This window comes from Onychostruthus taczanowskii, unplaced genomic scaffold (genome assembly GCF_017590055.1).
Source record: "Onychostruthus taczanowskii isolate IOZ18803 unplaced genomic scaffold, ASM1759005v1 scaffold38, whole genome shotgun sequence".
Lineage (NCBI taxonomy): Eukaryota > Metazoa > Chordata > Aves > Passeriformes > Passeridae > Onychostruthus > Onychostruthus taczanowskii.
In genome coordinates this window covers 9,040,420-9,061,267 of record NW_024501237.1, presented here as the reverse complement: position 1 = coordinate 9,061,267, position 20,848 = coordinate 9,040,420, and positions in this window count along the sequence as shown.

The window sequence follows — 20,848 nt, the reverse complement described above, 5'->3', positions numbered from 1 at the left end:
TCATGGTCCCCAACCCTTGAAAGGAATAGAAGGATGTCCAATGTCCAAATACAGTTGTAGGAGAATGCTGTAATTGGATGCAAGAGCAAGCCACTGTCCATTAAACACTACATACAGCTGTTACATTTCTACATAAGATCAACAGCACGTCCCCTAGACCTGTATTTTATTTTGCATTTTAGGGACTAGGAATTACTTCCCCTTTAATCCAATCTTCACAAGAGGCAGACAATTCCCTCCCATGTAATCAACAGTGTAATTAATTACAAGCATTCATTAAGCATCACCTAAAGAAGCCTGATGTTGCTTATGAGTCTGGACTGGTCTTCAGCAAAACGTAAAATGACTGCAGACCATGAGATAGAACAGGATAGATGAACTAGCCTGAAGCATTGATAGGTGGCTTTTTTATACATATTTAAAAGCAGATTTATGTAGTAAGGGAGATAAAATATCAAAATGTAAGTATAGCAAACCTAAAGAGCACTTGGCTTTCAAAACATCTTTTGACTTTAAAAAGTTAACTGTAGTTACAGTTCTGTTCTGTGTAGAGGAAGATGAGCTATTTGTAGGCAGAGAGAACAGTACCTCATTCCTTGATATATGCAGCTTACTGAGGATCTATGAATATAATGTCAGATTTTGGTGGCAAGTCTCTCAAGAGAGACTTAACAAAACCATCAAAGGAATTGATAAATCTGTACTGATTTCGCTGGCATATCCTGAACCAACTGGGAAAACAAAACACAATTTCTTTGTTGTCAATTTGTTGTTACAGCAAACATTAAGGAGACATTTTCATTTAAAATAAAATTCTAGGCAGAATCATAAGTGTTTAATTAGAAAGCAGGAAGTATTGATGTCCAGCTGTTCCTTTCAAGCTTTAAAACACCAAATCATGGTGTGACAAGCCATGTTGCTCTGAAACATATTTATAATGTTCTTTTTTCTGCTTTTGTCTGCAACTTTCAGCAGTAAAATGAATGGAAGATTCAAAAAGCAAAAATATTAAAGGTGAGCCTCCTTATGTATATGCATGGAAATAATTTCAAACAAATCAAAGCTAAAAAATTAACCCTTTAACCCTCAAGCCTTGTTAGAGTTACTTTAATTTTCACAGTTCCCTTGCCTGCAATTACAGGGTCCATCTGATCCTAGAGAAGTTCAGATTTTGAGCAACCTGGTCAATGTAAGCTCTACCTACCCATGGCAAGGGGTTGGAAATAAATGATCTTTAAGGTCCCTTCCAACTTAATGATTCTATGGCTCACCATTCTTTGATTCTATAATTTTAATATAAATGCCCACTTGTCGGTAGAAGGAGGCTTCCATACCTGCAATTTGAATACATTTTTCTCTATGTCTGTCCTGGGAAAGGTCTTGTCAAGTGGAAACTCGCTGAGCCCAGCCAGGCATTGCCTGAGGTGACTTTGACTGGCAGCTATCAGAATCCCTGGGAAAAAAGTAGTGTACTCTGACCATATATATGAACCTTTTTATAACAGATCTCTGGGTTGTTGTTGCACAGATATTGTGGTACAGTTGTGAAAGGTGAGAGTATTTCAAATAAGAAAAGAGAAAATTAGTCTTAGCAGGCTGTTAAGCTTTCTGTACTTGAAAACAGTCCTCTCTAGGTTTTTTAGCTATTTTTTCATTAATAAAAAATATAAAAATCTTTTTTGCTTAGACGAGGACATACAACTCTAGTGCTGTACAATACTGGTCTCTTTTTTTTCCCCTTGTTTCTAGACCAACCCCTGCTTGAGAAGCAACATTTCTCTGGCATGCTGTACTCCCAGGGCTGGCTTTCTGAACATCCCTAAATGTCTACATTAAGCCAAGATGGCTTGGATTCTCATCCTAGAAGATATTGCTCCTCATAAGTGTGTTATGAGAAGTCTCACCGACTCTCCTTAGGTCCCACTTCAGAGCTGGAGATCTGCACACTGTACAAGTATGAACAAACCAAGCCAGAGGCAAAGCCTTGAACAACAAAACCCCACAGTGGTACCCAGAGTTTTGTTCTGAATGTTTATGAGCAACACAATACTTGCATACAAAGTTTTTCATTCTGGCCCAGCTCAAGCAGCTGGAAAATTATCCATCCCTGCGATGTCAAGTTAATGGGTTTTTTTACTGCAAGTTACTCTTGTTGTTTTTCATATGAGTCTAGATTGCATATAGTAATAAATAAAACCATTCTGTAATACGGCTAAAATTAAAATTTTACAGTATGAATAATACATGATATAGAAAATACAGCGAAATTGTATAAAATATAATGAGTAGGCCCTCAGTTAACAAACAGGGATTGTATCTGAACTAAACTACCCTTGGCAAATCCAATTACAAAAGTATCTGCAAAGAAATATGCACTCTATTAATTTTGCATTTTGATGAACATGTTTTATGCATTTATTAAAATATCTTTTTAGATAAGTAACATTTTAAAGACAAAAAAAGAGAAGTAAATTTTTCATTCAAACCAGTTGTGCCTAACATCCAACGTTTGCTATATATGCTATGGGTGATTTAAAATTCATAAAGCTGCTCTGGTTTGTAGAAGAAAGCAATTGTGTTTTATAATAGGGAACGTACTCCAAAAAGTAAAACTAATCATTTTGCCAGAAAAAAACCTTTAAACTGATCTATAATATCATAAGATCTATATTTACATATCTCTAATAACAAGTATGTATGGGTTTCTTTTCTATTTTCTTTTGTATTTTTTTCAATCACTGCTAAGCTGTAGATATTTGCCAGAATTTCACTGAGTGCCTTCTCCTGTGCTTACCTCAATCTAAAGAGATTTGCCTGCAAACCTTTTCCAGGGTTGCCAATCTCTCTGCTTGAAGATTTATCTCTGAAAATTTTCCTTCATTTTGTTTTATAGAGTTTACTAAGACCTACTTTTTTTTTTTTTTTTTTTTTTTTTTTACTGTATAGCTAACAACAGATATTACTATTTCTTTATAAAAAACACCATTGTGAGAACCTTCAAGCTATAACACATGAGTAAGAAAAGTGGTCTAAAACATTCTGAAAGGAGGCATGATAAAGCATAGCAAGGAAAAGAAACAGAACCACGTGTCCTGTACCTCCAAAATATTTCTTTCTTCTGACACACTAAAAGTCAGATGAGTATTTTGCCTAATTTTCCAACATCCCTAAGAAGGCAGTCAAGTAATTGAGGACCTGTTTTGTTACACAGTATTTAAATGTTGTGCAGTTAAACTACAGTCAGATGCTGATTGTTTCCTTCTAACTTTTAGGTACAGCAGGGAGCAATGTTCATGCCCCTGCTGGAGAAACTGTACACAGGATAAGGATTAAGTTGAGGTTGGATTCATTTGGAAAATGGTAATTAGGGCCAGGCAGAATAAACAAATCTAAATCCAAGGCTGAAATTTTAAAATTTTATTCTAGGTTATGAGTAGGGTGTAGGGAGTAGGTTATGAGAGGATGTGTGCATCAACAAACACATGTAGAGGACAGTAATGTGCTGTTTAACAAAAGGCAATTCATGTCTTTAGAAGATATTTAAAGCTGTTCAGCTGTTGCACCTCTGATGCTGAAAATTCAAAAGTCAGAGATGATTTGTGCTGTGGATAAAGTTGCTTTAAATAATCTAACTACTGCATTCACTGAGACTATGGAGTAAGAATTTCTGCCTGCTCCATTTTCCAGTGTGTTTTCTCTGCTTCACAACTTCCACTGCTCCATCTCTCTTGCTCCCTCAAGTCTCCATCAGGACATGCCATTACATGTCAACACCAGTGCAGAGCAACACAGGGGTGGTGGACTCAGGTTTTAATCAGTATAATTAATCTTTATCTCCATTAGGAATACTTAACTAGGATACAGTGTTATTTTTTCTGATGCAGCACTGAATTTGATATATATGATGAATAAAAGAGGAACTGGCATTCTCACAGACATGGTTTTACAATATCTTAAACATCTCTGAATTTCTTAAGAGAGACTTGTTCCTATGTGAATTGGAGTTTTACAGACTTTGTGAGGCATGTTTTCAGTCTAATCTTAACTGTATTCTACAATAAAATGTATATGTATATACATTAATATGGTGTGTATATATATATATATAGCTTATCCATTCAGTACAAGAAACAAAGTATGCAGAAATTAAAGTTTAGGAGAAAGGCACTTAATTCTCATTTACAGAAGCAAAATATGCTGAAGGGAGCAAAGAATGGTCAGTGTGAAGGGTTGTATGGGACAGGCACAGGAATGGATGAGGGAGACATGAAAAAATTCGTATATGATCTGTATAAATGAAAAAAGTCAGCATTTCATGATATGTGTGTCATTTCTTCAAATCTGCATTAGCTAGTGATAGCTGACTGAAAGGTTTCCCTCCAGCAGGAACTAAAACTAATGTCAAGACTCATAAGCTCACAGGCACTACGCAAAAATCAGTACTGACCATTTTCATGTAAAATGCCTCCTCCATCATACAAACAACACAAAATTTGTTTTGCTGTCTCTATTTCTGACCTTTGCCTTTTTTTTTTCTTCCAACAAAAAGCAGTATATATGTCACCAAAATTATTCAGGAATTTTATTTTTGTCATGAATTGTTTCAGATTTTCTTAAAGAGGTTTGGCTCTATTTAGATGAATATCAGATGCAAGTGATTTTCCACCCTTAAAATCAAGAATTACATTTATTGTATGTAGGGTTGTAAAACATATGCTAGCCTAAAAAGGGAAATAGTGTGAGGTGAGTAAGTGAAGACTGAGAAAGGCAGTGATGGACAATGAATAAGCAGATGTTTTAGTGCCTTTTCTTCCCACTGCCACCAAGTGAAGTTTCTTTAACATTAAGGAGTCCTGCAGCTTTGTTCTCTGATGGCTCTGTACAACCCCACATCCATCTAGATGTTATTACAGGCCTAAGATGTGATTGGTTTTGCAAAGTTCTCAATTTTTACACATTGAGATTACCTTAATCATACTTCCAAACACCTAGAGATCCCACACCAGACTTTTAGGGTTAAATACACAGCTCAAGACATGTGCTCCCAATATTCAGCTGAGGCTGGTTGGATCCTTCCTGCCTGTGCCCCCTCTTGGGCAAGGATATCACCCAGGTAAGGACAAGCTTGTGCCTATCTCACACCTGAAAACAGAGGTGCCTGGTGCTCTGAACTTCTGCAACTTCACCACAGCCTTTGTGGTGCCAAGGCTCAGATCTGACCAACTTTACAGCACAAATTGAAGTATCCCATCACTTTGCATTCCAGTCAGGAAAACTGCCTGCAATTTAGCCTTATGACAAGTGATACCTCAACTGCAAATGTAAAGAATTTATAGTATAGCTATTTTTAAATTAATGTTACAATTACAGCAATGCAGCAATAAAAGTTTTGATTTTTTTTTAACAAGGAATTGCTATTAAGTATTTGGCTTAATTTCACAGGATGTTTTCAGTCTCTCCTGATATTTCTTTTTTTCCAATGTCAAATTGGAAAAAAAATCCAGTCAAATGAAAAATTGTTTTGATCCTAACAAAACATCTTATTGCATATGTGCTATGTTAGATTATGTGTTGACTTAATTAACATTTCAAAACTGAGTCTTGTTTAAGAACAGAGTTGGAATGTAAATCATCCTGTTTGCTCCTGTTTAATTTATAAATAATAACACAACAGATATTTTTTCTTCAGAATGTTTTCATTTCAGTGAAAAAGTACATTTCAAATAAAAGAAATCTCACTTTGAGAAATTTCTGCACATTGATCCACATGGGATGATTTGCTCAGGCTTCTTTTATACCGTGCCCTGCATCTATAACAACTTAGTGGTTTAATGGATGAATGATGGTGCATAAGCCAAATATATTCACAAGGCAATTTTGTCTTAAGTATTTTAAAGGCTGAGGTTTGGTTTTTTGTTTGCTTTTATTTTGGGCATGGGGGCAGGGAGGGATTCATATACAGGATACAAGCTAGCTTTTTTCAAAAAAAATTCTGACCCAATTTAACCTTCCAGTAGTTTTAAGAAATACCTATTTTCATGCTTACAGTGATAAAGCTTTTTAACTTTCCCACCCAGTTGCCCCCAAAGAGCTTGAAAGGCTCACTCCCACATGCCGTGCTGTTTTTCAGCCTGGGGAGTTGACTGTTCACAGCCCTGCCATGCAGTCCCTGAAATCAAGGTTTAAGATCACAGAACAAAACTTGACTATAAAGAAGGGGTTCCCACATGGCCTAAAATTTCCACGTCAAATGTCAATCTTTATAGTGATGGGAAAGCATGAAGTGGGAGTAACCGACACTATTCCTATCCATGGGGCATAGCTGCTCCCCAGAGCCCACAGTGGGAATGGGGCTGGTTCCTCAGAGCCACACAGTCCTGCATTTGAGGGCCTCTCCAATTAGTCCTGTAATTTACTGTCACTTAATAAAATGGACCAAGCAGGGATGGAAAAATCCCAGCCTCCAGCTGGGATGGGTGTTCTCAGAGTTAGCCCAGCTCTCAAGCAGGTACAAAAGGCGCCCACAGCTGAAGCTGGGGAGACAGAAAGGAGACCTTCAGCCCCTGATGAATTACACACCAGTGCCAGGCCCCAGGAACAGCAGATCAGCTCACACTTTGAAGGATAAATCAAAGCTTTAATCGGGGCTGTCACTAAAGCAGGTGTTTTGACTGCCTTTATGGTTCATTTTTATGCAAAAAGGGTTGTTGGCAATACAGAAATCATGGGGGATTGAAAATAAATGGCAGTGACAGCACTGATCCCACCAGGCGAGGGGGCCAAAATTGGTCTGTCTTTTCACATTATGAAATATACCTAACGGCAGACTCTTGAAACCCTGCAAGCACAATGCACCGTCTGTGTGCTGGACACTTGCCTTTCTCTGTCCTCCTTTCCCCCCCACGTTTTTTTGTGGGTTTTTTTGGTTTTTTTTTATTTGATATGCCAGGGGCCCTTTCCTATTCTTTGGTGATGAACTGCCCCAGCAGCCACAGCAGGTTCAGAATGTTAAAGAGCCGCCAGTCACCCGAGCCAACAAAAGGATCCCGCTTCAAAGGGCTGAAAAGACACTGTAGACACTACCCACAGCCCTAGTTTAGGGTAATGTCTTTTTCATCTTGGTTTTCATCATTCAACGACATTAACAAATGAAACATCATAAAAACATATCCATGAAAGTCTTCTATCACGGGAGGGGGCAAGGGGGATTGCTGTTAGGAGAGAGATCTACGCAAGAATGCCACAAGGATGCACCACTCCAGCTCCTGTCTCCTGCCTTGCTTTGAGGGCTGATGAGGCACCCACCACTACCCAGAGTCACACTGTAAAACTGACATTTCACTTCACTTAATTCCTAAGTCTCAATATTAATAGTGGGCATAATTTTAAAGTTATTTCAATTAAATAAAATATTTCAGCCTATGGAAGTTGATGCATTGTGGCATCCTGTAACATTGAAACTGGGTGCTGAATGTTCTAATACAGCACACTTTTCCAGAAAGGAAAAAATTAGGGTCTTTTTCTTTTGTTCTGCTATAACTCAATACTTTTCACAGTGTATTCTGTAACATAATTTGAAGTATTACTGCAGGGTATTGCCAGTAAATTTCATTTATCATTTACAAACCATAAAGCAGGCATGAGAGGAAAAAAAAAAGGCAAATGCTTCCCTCCTGTAGTTTCACACAGTTATTCATGCCTCAGCACTCATAGATGACAGTATTTCAGCAGTTTTACTAAAGAATTGATTCCTTTATCCTTCCATAGAAATTAAAAAATGTATTTATAAAAGTAACATCCATCTTGGGATATACATCCTTAGAACTGATAACTGAGGATAACTTTTGAAAAATTGATTACGTGTAAATTAAGAAATTCATTACGCTTGATTGAGATAATCCATACTGCTGCTTCTAGCCAGAAAATTTTGCATCTTTGTTTAAATGAAAACATAATGGATGCATCTTATGACTTAGTTGCATAGGAAATGAGAGCACCATTGTCATTTTAAAGGTAGGCTGATGCCCTCAGGCTCCATAAAAGTTTATGCATCTTTGGTTTTTGACCCTCTAAACTACTCCACGAACTCCAGAGGAATTTTAACTATTGCATTAAAGTTAACCTACTTTCATCAAAAAATAGCATTTGTGGGCTTCTTGCAAGTAATTTAGACTTTGATTTTCCAAACATACATTATCTTTATTCCTGTAATAATTTAATCTAAAATAGTAAGATTTTTATACTTATAAAATGCAGTTTCTATTAAATTATACATATTGCACATTAGGATTGACATTCATGTTGCCTTTCTACCAAACTTCATTTCAGTATAATTTCTCATGCCAATTAAGTTATTCTACGCCAATAAAATTCCATCTGTGCTTGAGATATTAAGCCTTGAAATCCTAATTTTCTCAAATATTTCAGTGCCATAGTTAATGCAAGCTTTGAAAACAAACAGCTTCCAATAGTTTGCTTGAAGAAAGACGATACCAGACACTAATTATGGCAAAGATTTAGGTTCTTGGTGATGTTGTCTGAAAATTCATTAACTTTTCTCTCTGGAAGAGTTGTTATGTTCAATAGTATTTTGGATTCTTAGATCATAAGGTAATTGCAGCATTTTGATTGAGAGTCTTCAGAAAAGCTCAAGAAAAATTAGAGTTAAAAGTCTAATTCAAATTTGCCAAGTCCTTGTTCATGATCACCTGTTTAGCATTCTTGTGAGTCCACTGGCTGTTAGTCTAAGCATAATGTAATAAACAGTAATTAATAAATAATACAACAATATTTACTTGCATTCTTCTTCCACAGCATTGCAATGATTTCCCTAATGAGGTGCATTATCAGGATCGAGTTTGCAGAGAAATCTACAAGTGCTTGCATTGTCCTGAGTAGTGAAGATTTTTTTGGCATAAGAAATAGTTTAAACCACTAAACCTTCTGAAATGCGCTGTTAGCAAACGCTTCAGCTCCAAACACCACTTGTAATAGTAAAATCAAACATTCTCATTTTAAATTTCAGAATTTTTTTTCTTATTAGCCTGCCTCATATTTCTGCTTTCTGTCTAAATTCTATCTTACGAGTAACTCTAGTATTGATAGAGTCTCACCTACCTTGTATCAAAATGGCAAATCTTTCCATCATTTATCTCCAATAAATTCAAATATGACTTAGAATGCAGAGATGAAACCTGACTCATATAAGCTAAAATACTGAAAATATGGGCACTACTGGGGTGAAGATGAATATATTTCAAAATTGTAAATAAACTGGGAATACATCAGTATAAATCTGCATAACTCAGTCCTGAAGACTTTCGTAGCTATGCAAAGACAGGTTACGACCTTCCTCATCAGCTAGAACTGTCTTTTGCTCACACTACCCTTGGTCCAAAGACTACCTGCTTCTACCTACTTCCTCCCCAGCAGCATGGTGTGGCAAGTGTTTGTTTTGATCACGTGTTTTTATTGCCTATTTCACACTGGGACATCTAGACACTGCTGAAACACAAAAAATAACTAACAATAGTGCGAAAGATTTAGTCCCCAGATATTCTCAGTCATTAAAAATTGAAAATACTGAAGAGCTCATGTGACACCAAAAAAAAAAAAAAAAAAAAAAAAAAAAAAAAAAAGCCAGTCTGGAAGAGTGTAGGAGGAGTGGAGGAGGAATGGAGGAGGAGGAGAGAAGGAGAGAGTTCAAAAAACATTTGGACAATATTCTGGGGCACATGGTGTGACTCTTGGGAATGGTGCTGTGCAAGGCTGAGGGTTAGACTCAATGATCCTATGGGTCCCTTGCAGCACAGCATATTCTGTGATTCTGTGATAGTATGTGGTTGTTGCTTTGGGGTTTTCTAAATCTATTTAAGCCTCATAGACCAATTCAAATATTCATTGGTTTCTAAAAGGATTGTAAATGCTGGGTTTGATTTAAATATATTTAAGTGGACAGCCAACCTACTTTTAAGAGGCTCTGCCTCAACTGATAATTAGCACATAATATATTTGTCATGACTATGATCATCTCCCTTCTTCTAATGAAAACCAGTACCTGCATTAGTCTGGTTTTTACTTCCTTGTGGAATCAGGAAGCCACATGTATAGGTACACAAGGCCAGAAACTCTGGTCTTGATTTTCAGTTTAATATTCATGTTGAACTTGCTGTATCTAGAACAAATTTGTGAAGATCTAGAATGAAAACAGTGATGCGTAGCATCTCTCGCAGGTTTCTCAGAACCCTTGGCTATTTGGATTTTTTCTTCCCCCAATGGGGCCCTAATAGCTGTTGAATGTCTAGATATGTTGTAAGGCCAGCTTTTCCTTCCCTGTCTAAAAATAGAGGGAGGATTAGCAACCATAATTTTATAAATGGACTTTGTGAAGACAGATTAATTATAGTTCACATTCCTTTACTATCATGTCACGGGTTCTGTTTACATGCTGATGAATATGCAGGGGTAGCAGAGAGTTTGCAGATGTTCTTTGGTTGTGTTTAGGCTTTAGTTTGAACAGGATTAAGCTTGCAAGAGCATGTAAGACTTATGGAGAATGTCAATAGCTCATTGACACCCTCAAATGGACAGAACTTTAGATCCTCCTCCCATCAGGTAGCCAGTATAGTTTCCTTTAACAGAAGTTAAGAGCAGTCATTTCCCATAATTCAATTAGTAATGCATAATGATTTGTACATAAATTTTCTTTCATTTATATTCACACAATTTCTTTCATTTATATTCTCATATAGAGAATGCTGACCTTCCAATTAAAATAAAAAATTTGAAACAGACAATGCAAGTGGTTTCTTTCAATTTGCCTCTCTAAAAACTAATAAAATTATTTCTCTTAAGAGGAATACAATTAAGCCGTTGTACTTACTGTCATAAACATGCTGCCATTATGTCAAAAAGCACAGAGACTTCTTTAGAAATATTTGTCTAGCTTGGAAAAAAACCTCTAAGGTCTTTGAGTTCAACCATTAATGTGAAAATTAAGAAGACAACATACAGTCACCACAATAATTTTATTTTTAGAAATATTATATATTGAAGCCTCATTTAGATTACAATGGAATAGGGCATAGTATAATGAATTTAATTATTAAAAAAAAGTATTTTATTTGCCAGGAAAAAAGAAGGTATTTTTGGGTATATATTACAATTCATAGAATAAAAATCTTTGGCTATTCTGCTTTAACTTCATATTTTGTTTCAAAATATGAAAATAATATGTACATTTACAGGTTTTTTTATCAGAAAAATATGTCAATAATGCAATTTGTTACTTAAATAATGAAAATATAATACAATTTCAACAGCTTTTGTAATTCAAAGTGGTTTGAAATTGTGAATATTAGTTTTTTCACTGGAAAAATACTTCTGTATGTCACTGAATTTTATTACATACTTAGATGCTTTGAAACATAGACAAACACTAAATGACAAAAAATGTATATGTGGACCACTTATCTCTCTCTCACATTCTACTTTCACTTCTATCAGGACACATTCTCACTAAGAGAAACTCATATGTTGCGTGACTGCCTATGAAAATAAGCATAAAAATTTTATACCATGCATATTTTCCCCCAACTTGTTTGCCAGTTTCTGCTAACATTGCATTTCCTTTAAATATTATCCAATTTATATGATGGTGAGTATCAGTCTTTCTAGCAGTATAAGTCTAACAAAATTCTTAAAAGTCTGATTCTTATCTATGCATTCTCTGCCATACAGTCCATCTCATTCTTATTTTGCTTGACCCTTATCCACCTTTTTGTAATAAACCGATTGGTAATCTTTTGGGAGAGAAATGAATAGGTATAAAAACCTATCATGATCTGGTAGTAAATAACTAAATCAAATTTGGTGTCTTAGAAGTGAATATTTACAGAGAGCTTAACTATATTGAAACAACAATACTTACTTCATTTCATTTCTAATTTAAAAGTTAAAAATAGTAATTCATGTTTTACAGGTTAAAAAAATTCTCCCTATTTCCCAAATGATAAAAGAAGATATAATTATAAAGTAATAGAAAGAAAAAGTGATAGCTGATAAGCATTTATCCTAATGGTCTTTCATCATGTTAGTTTGAAAGTATTTACACCTATCCCCTGTTTTAGCCTATCTTCTCCTCTGTCCTCATTAGGAGTCCTAAACTGGCCCCACGAAGAATCAGAGTAAAAGTAAGAAAAAAATAACATACAATATGAATTTTCTTTATTAAAACATTTTAATATTAAACAGATATTCCTTTTAATAACAATTTTACATATGCATATTGAGTAGGGATTTCTTTTGGTTTGGGATTTCTGTTTTGGGGAGTTTCTTACCCCCATGAAGTAGAACAGTCTGTCCTGGTTTTGGTTGGGATAGTTAATCTTTTTCCTAGTCTCTGGTACAGTGCTGTGTTTAAGATTCTGGATGAGATCAATGCTGGTAACACACTGATGTTTTAGTTGTGGCTGAGCAGTCTAAGTCAAAGACTTTTCAACTTCCCAGCTGAAGGAGACACAGCCAGAACAGCTGACCCAAACTGAGGAAAGGCATACAGTTCTTTCCCTCTGCTCACCACTATTATATATAAGGGAGAGGCTAAGGGTAGCTACTCAACTCCTGAAGTCAAGAAGGGAACCAAGAGTATCCCCATCAGATTGTGAGCAACAAGCTGCTTCAGGCACCAGTACAAATCTCCTCTGAGATCACAGAATGGCTTGGCTTGGAAGGGACCTTAAAGATCCTTTCATTCCAACTCCCGTCACTTTACACAGGAAGGCCCTGGTAGAGCATAAAACTCTGAGTAATACACTGAGCGGTCATTTCATTCAAAAGTACCTGAGATCAAAGGCCAGCCTTCTCCAAAACACAGCAATAATCAGTTCATCAGTTTGGCAAGACACTGCAGCTGATATAAATCTGCTCAGTGATTTTGACTTCAAAGGACACAGGCTTTTTGACACCACAAAGATCACACCCACACTTCCTCATAAACTGGTGACTCTCAGATCTCACAGACATCATATGGTAACAATTAAAAAACATTTACTGACTGGAGTCTTGGAGAAGAGCAGAATATTTGTGCCATTAAAAGAAGACTCCAGCACAGTTTGGCTTCCTTAACACCCACTACTTCACATTTCAGAGATGCCAGAGTATTTCTATAAAAAAATAAATACCCATGAAAAAAAATATTTCCTTAATCTTTTAAGTCGGTAATTAGTTCACATCATATCTTTCATATCCTAGGATGAATCATTTACATTTTAAAATATTTTTATGGCTGTTTCTTTGTCCTATTCAAACATGTATACCCCATGTCATTTACAGTAACTGACTCTGGCTGCTTGGGACTCCATTTTAAATTGTCACATCAGCAACCACCTTCAGAAAACAGAGGGGGAGTGTAAGCATAACTGTGTTTGCAAAAAAATTAAACAAATCAAAAGCCCAATCAGGTGGTTTCAAAATAATCTGAAAAAATACTTTAAAAACATGCATTTAAAAGAAAAAATTACTTGAACAAAATTCAACAGGGAAACAAGAAAAAAACCTCAAACCACACGCTTCTTTTCTGGAAGCTGTAGTTACTTCTGTAGTTGAGTGATTGAAAAAGGCTCACAAAATTACTCAGTCTTGAATTGCTACAGATGTGACCTGGCTTTGTTGGTAGTGGTTAAAGGGATTGAACTTCAAAACCAGAACAAAAAAAGAGCACAGAGCTGAACAGAAAATAATGTGGGACAGAGAGAGGCAGACCTTATTTAGTTTAAAATTCTATTATTTTTAGCTGTCAGCTGCTTGAGGTGAGACAAAGGGAACTTTTCCCCCTTTTCAATAAAACTTTCATATCTCTTTCACAATTTTCTGACTACTAGGTCAGAAGAGATCAAGTCCCATGATTTTTTTTTGTCTGTTGGTTTTTTATGCCGTTTTTGTTGTTGTTGTTGTTGATTTGTTTTAATTTATTTGCAAAAATTTCTGAATTGCTGACAAGTGTCATGCTGGAGGATATTCTAGCCATCAGAAATTATCCAGGGCCTCGCAGGCACACCTCCAGCATGGGAGAAGTACGACCCCAGGGAGGAAGGCAGAAGGGAAGGGTTTGGTGCATGAGCACAAAGAGAGAACAGCTCTTGTAGCAAACCAGATTATCATCGCAGCATTTGGTCACTTCCTATGCCAACAGATTCAATATAAGCACTCCAAGTCACAAAGTAAAGGGGTTTCCCATCCGTGTGAGCATCCCCCAGATCTTCCCTCCCAGTTTCAGCATTTCAGGCGCTGTTAAACTGCCTCTGGCGAGAAGTGATTGGGTGCGGCTCCCTCCAGTTTATTCATGCCATTTCTGAATATAGCCAGAGGGGACATGAGAGTGACACGGGTTGTACTTTCCACTTCTTTCCTTCTCTGCTAGCACTGGAAAATGGCCTGCATAACGTAATAAGTATTTTCTGCCTATAATTTCCATCTTGTTATGCTTTGCAGAAACTGGATGAACTGCTTATGCAGAGCTTTTTGCCAGTTTCTGGACTAAAACCAATGTTCTGCTCTTTCATTTCTGCTATTTTTTTTCTTATTTTTTAATGTCTGTCATTTATTTTACTGCCTTTTGCAGTCTTGCAACTCCTCCAAGCTCCTAATTCTTACAGAACTTTCTTGCAAATCCTGGAATCCTAATTTAAACCAAAGCATTCATTTAAATTTAAACATGCATCTCTGTTACTCATCACTTCAGTTCCCAATTGCCTCCAGCTAAACAAACACATACAGAGAACACATAATTACCTTCACTCTGAGTAGTACAGGACATACCATGAGGATAGTACATTCTTCCTAATGTTGCCCCAGTCTCCTAAGAAGTTCTTGCAATCCATGGTTGCTAAGGCTCTTAGCTGTGATGCTGTTCCACGATGCTGGTCCTCTGTTGTTCTCTGCTCTCTAACTGGTCAAAATGGTCCTGAGGACTTCTCTTGGACAGCCAGCTGCTGATAGTCCAGTATTTTCTTAATCATGATCCACATCAAGGAACATACTTGTTCAAAACCAAATTCAGATGTGGAAGCAATATGAAGATGTGGATTTTCCATCTGTAGTCTTTTGGAGATCAAGTTTCATGGTCAGTAAACCAGGTACCATTTTCCTTGTTAAAGATGTTCTTCAGTTTGACCTAGGATACATCCCCGTCATTGTCCCTCAACCTTTGTTTTTACTACTGTAAATGGGAGACAAGACATTTGAGGGTTTTGGGTTAGGGAACCACAAAGCTTTTTATAACTGCATCTGATTAGAGAAAAGACAAAAAGAGGGAACTAAACCCAGTTAAGCGAAGAGTTATGTTAAGAATATGCTCATTGTTTAAAATTATTAAGCATTTTCAATATTCAGCAGAAAAAAAAAATATTCTGCCATCAAACCAGCCAAGACAGAGTCTTAAGCACTAAACTCTCATAGATATCAATGTGTGGCTTTCTTTAAGCTATAACAAACTCTGCCCTATTTCACAAAATACTTTTTATTTAAAAAGGAGATATTTTTCCACCCTGGAGTTTAAAGTGCTGAGATATATTGCATTTGACAAGATTTTGCTGGTAAATTCCAGTCCAAAAATATCAAATGACTTTATTAATAACACAAGTCTGAGTGAAAATTGTGTTTTTCCCAAAAACCTCTAAGAAATAATATGCTGCAGTTTCCACTACCAGCGACACTGCTTAGCCTAAACTGTCTTAAATTTTGTTATGTCTTTGCCATTAATATTGCAGAACTACTTAACCTCCTAGACAACTCTGCTGAAAGAGCTTCTCACCTTATTTCAAATATGGTTTGGAATAGAAAGTCACCTGTTCATATATTAATTGTTTCCAGTTATTTGAACTTCCCTATGTATCAGCCTGGATTACCTCTTAAAATCTCTCTAGAAATATGGGAAATTTTGTTGTTGTTGTTGTTGTTGTTAAATGAATGATTTTACAAATATTCTTGTTTTATCTCCAGATGGGATGCTATTTTCTCACCTGCCACTTGAAGTGACTAACTATACATACATACATACATATATATATGTATATATATACACACACACCCACATACATATGCGCATATATATATATATATATATATATATATATATATACCATTCTGAAATGGCAAGAAAGAAATATGCTTGTTTTCTGGTGTCAGCATCATCATAAACAATGAACCCATTTTATTTTCTGATGTAATTGGCTGTCGCTCTCTTTGCAAAACAGTTTTTGTCAGGGGCTGCTTTTGTTGTACTATTTTAAATCAGAGTAACTCATATGTTTAAATAACCAGTGTATTCCCCCACTGAATCTCTCAAAGTAAGCACATTTGAAAAAAAATCCTTTTTGCAAAATTAAGAAAACATCCGGAGTAGCCCACAGTATTGATGTTCACTTTATGAAAACCACTTTAAACATTTTTGTATTCAGTCATAATTTGTTTGTCCTGCAGCCAATTCAATTTGCCGGGAACATTAAGTTATGCTGATTTTATTTTTGGTCTTTAACATACTCTGCATCAATCTTCTTAAAACATCATGAAAACAAACAAAAGCCCCCAGTTCTGTATCAGAAAAGCACATAAAAAATAATTTAGAGAGAATACTCCTCTTACCTAAAGAGATTGAACATTTTCTTGAATTTCATGTTGTATTATAAAATAAATTTGAGTTCTAGAAATATATATATTCTAGGTTATTTGCCCAGTAGATCAAACAACCATAAATATTGAGTGATTCAACCTAGCAGCGCTCCAGTGCTGACTAGGAGCGATTTGCATGTTAACTGCTCCTGGAGCTTTAGGACACCCCAGAAAATTGTGTCTAACTAAGCTTGCTAAAATAACCTAATAAATGCAATTTTTCTAGATTCTTAAATTACTGAGACTTTTTCAAAGTGATTAAAACTCCTCATGGGTCACAGATTAAGTTACTAAAGCTCTGGAGACAAATACTGGGGCATTCATGGAGCCCTTCCAGAGGGCCATTACTAGACCACCATGCCCAAGAAGGTTGGAATAAGACTGGAAAAAAATTATAACTGTATTGCAATTGGAATATCTCTCTCATCGATAATCTCTTCTGACACAAGTATTTTAATGCCTGAGGTAAAACAGAAAGGATAGCTATGTTGTCTCTAAACTCCCTCACATTTACAAATACTTGGAGAGATACTTCTGTCTCCTCTCTATTTCTCCTTTTAGGTGTCATTCCTTCAAATTAGGCTTCATGGGAAGATATCACTGAACTGTGTAATGCTACTAAATATATAATGGTACTTCTAAAAAAAACAATAGCAGCAATCTATCATATCTTAGCTAATTTCACTGATCTTGTACAATGAGTCCCAGGCTCAACATTTAACTAAATTGCCCAAAAACACTCTTTCAAACATATAATACATATAAGTAACTCTTCTGTAAATTGTCTGGGAACATACTGCAAAACAACTCTCAAGACGAGAACTAGAGCTGAAATATTTTCCCATGCACTCTCTAGCCAGATGACATTCCTCTCTCTTGTTCAAGGTTTACCCCCAGCACAACCAAACAGACACTATCCTTTGTATCCATGTTTGTTTGTGCTTCCCCTCCTGTTGATACATATGAGAGCTGTTTCTGATACCCTTGTAGCATCATCCCAATTTTGGCAGCAGTTTCTGTATGTTCGGGTTCCAAGAGGAATGGAAAGAACATAAGCTGTCTCCAAACTGAAGGAATCAATTTTCATTTCTAAAGTCATATGGGCTTTCATTTATTTCCTATTGACTCCATGGAGGGATAATAATAGTGTTGCTACTTTCAGTGAAAAAGACCATTACTGAGGACAAGGCACTCAGTCAAAAAAGATGCCAGATCTCACCCTTCACTCCCCAATTTACAAGCTGGGCTTTTTCCAGAATCTGTTTTCTACCTGGCCAGCTCAGAAAGAGCCCCAGGGTATAAGGAGGATGTGAATATTTTTGGACATGAGTACAACAAGCAGAGAGGAAATGAGAGACTGAGCACAAGCCTCCAGTGGCAGCTCCCCACAGGAGCCAGCTGCTCCTGTACCGTCAGCCCAAAATATCACCGTATGTTTGGCTGCCACCCATGCAGCCAACGGCCTTGGCTGGAGGCATCAAATCCATTTGGATTCCTCTTGTTAGTGGTGACGGACACCCAGCCTTTTCGTGCGTCAGCCAAGCTGTAAACAGACTGTGCTGGCACCACTGGGCTCATTGAACCAGCTCTGCAGTGACAGAATCTATCCCTGTTCTCATCAGCCTCAGACAAATCATACCCTGGAGGCGACAGACCCCAGAAAATATTTGCCAGTCTCCATTCCCAACTCCAGCACAGCACCTGGCTTCAGAGGATTGATCCAGAAAACCATGATCCATATCCAGTCTCAGTACCTTCAGTGAGGTACTTAAACTGCAGAGCACAGCTGGCCAAGTCTTTTCCCTGCTCTTAATTTTTCCTTGGAAACCTGGGATAACAAGCAGAATAGGAAGTGTGGAAGACTATTTATTGGATCATGCAGTTTTAAAATAAGTTGTTTAAAAACCAACAGTGGCTTTTGGGAGGTTCTCGTAGACTTTCAGGGAAATGGTGTCTATTCTAATTCTTCTACTACATGCTAATTAAAGTTGGTACCGATGATTCATGGTTTGCCATTCTACTGCAGCTTCATTTTCAATGATGCCACCACTAAAACCTTATTCTTAACACCGGTCTTTATAAAGTTTTTGGTTATGGCAATGATACCAAAGATGGCTTGTAAGTAGATTAAATAACCACATTCAAACACCTACACTTTCTTTTTGCCATAATATCTAACCTTTAGTCTTTTAATAAAGCAGAGACTCAAGAATGTTTTCTCTTTCAGTATCCATGTTCCAATTTAAAAAACCCACTATATTTACTTGCAAAACAGTAGTGTGTTCCACATAGAGATTCTTATTTTACATTTGAATTCATACACTTCTCAGAAATTATGCCATTAAGAGCTCCATAGCATGCAGTCCTTCACAAGAATGTGGTATTTTTTTCTGATTTTCAATTGAGTAAAGTTTTCATGGATGCCAGCTGTTATGCTTCATATCAAAACTCTTGGAGTTTCATTCTAGTAAAATTGCGAAGTATCCCTGTTGGCTCTTTTGCTGACACATTACATACATGCTTTCTTGCATCTAAAACTTGCATTTTAAGACTGTAGTTAATGACACGTGCATATTTTTTCCAGAAAGCAGTTTCACTGTGATATGAAGGAATGATGTAATTTAATATATGCAAAAGTGCAGAACTACACAAGCTAGAAACTGTCTCTCTACACAGTTAACTTGAAGTGCTGCATATTCTCTGAGATTGTTTTGTTGTAGACTTTTGTAAACAGTGTTGAAGAAATCTGTGTTGAGTAATACAGGGCATCAGAATGTGCTACTTCTGTCCTCCCACGATGGAAGGAAGCCACTAAGTTTTCAGTTTACAGAAGTTTTCAGTGATAAATCTCTGCTATTTCCCATATGAAGTTATGTACTCCAACACGTGCTGCTTTAAGTGCTACAGTAAGTGAGAGTGAGACAAGAACCATCAGATAACTGAATTTTGGTTGCCCTTCAAAAAACACATCTACTTTTGGGATTTTTTTTCACAAGTTTTTAGGATCATAAGGGATAATTGTAATATTGGTTACTTAAACCCCATTCACATATTGCACCACTGAAACTCTAGATGTCCAAATTATATCATCTTTCTAACAGTATTTAAAAGTTTAAATTACAGGATTTCCCACAGTCAGATCAGACACAACCACAAAAAAAAAATATGAACATGAGGATGTATAAGGATTATAATATCAGTCTCTGATATTTTGAAAAGATTATAAATAAATCATTTCACCACAAACATTTTTCCAGCCTGGATAGAAATCAGCATGTCCTTTCTAGTTAGGTGACCTAATTATTGCAAAAATTTAAGAAAGCCAGATGGGTCAAAACAAGCCCAAGTGGTCTCAAGCCTGCCAAATTGCTAAGCTTATGCTTCAGTTATATTTGAATAAAAAAAAATGTCCCTCCTTCTTTGCCAGAGGTGCACTAAGCTGCTGTTGTTGCTTGTCACCATTTTTATACAAGCCAACCAGGTTACCTCCCAGTTTGCAAATATTGTGGATAATGGGCATTACTTGAAGCAACACAGGTCTGATTAACAAAAAAATTCAAAATTTTTTAACCTTTTCCTCTTGCACAGTACTATATTAATTTGAATATGGATTTTTTGCACACATCTCTCACACACAGGCAGCACCTTCAGGTTATTAGATCAGATGACTCTTACAATTAGCCTTTTTCCAGGGCAACAGCTTCTCTTACCACCCCACCCAGGAATAAAGAGTCTTTGCATATAAAATTACTACCAGGCTCATATATGCCTCCATTTCACCTAAGTTTCATAGCAATGCACCTTTACATGTCACAAATGTGTTTTATGTGTAGACAGAGAAACCATTTTATTTCAAGATCAGCTGAAGCCTGTGAAAGAAAAGCAGACACAAACACAATCTTCTCTTATCTAGACTTTGCTTATTTTCCTTGTTTTAACTGTTTTAGCTGTACATAATAGTAACTGGAGAGTCTGAATTCTCCTGAGATCTAAATACAATCATTGCTGGAATCTTACTTTATAAAAAGGTAAGACAAGTTATTATAACCAGTGTACCATATACAAGAGCCTTTCATTTTCCATACACTGCAGAAAGAATACTTCTTTTTAAGGCATAGTTTCTGCTAAGCGTAGTCCTGGAAAAAACTGGCAGCCCACAGCGTGGACAGGAGCACTCTTT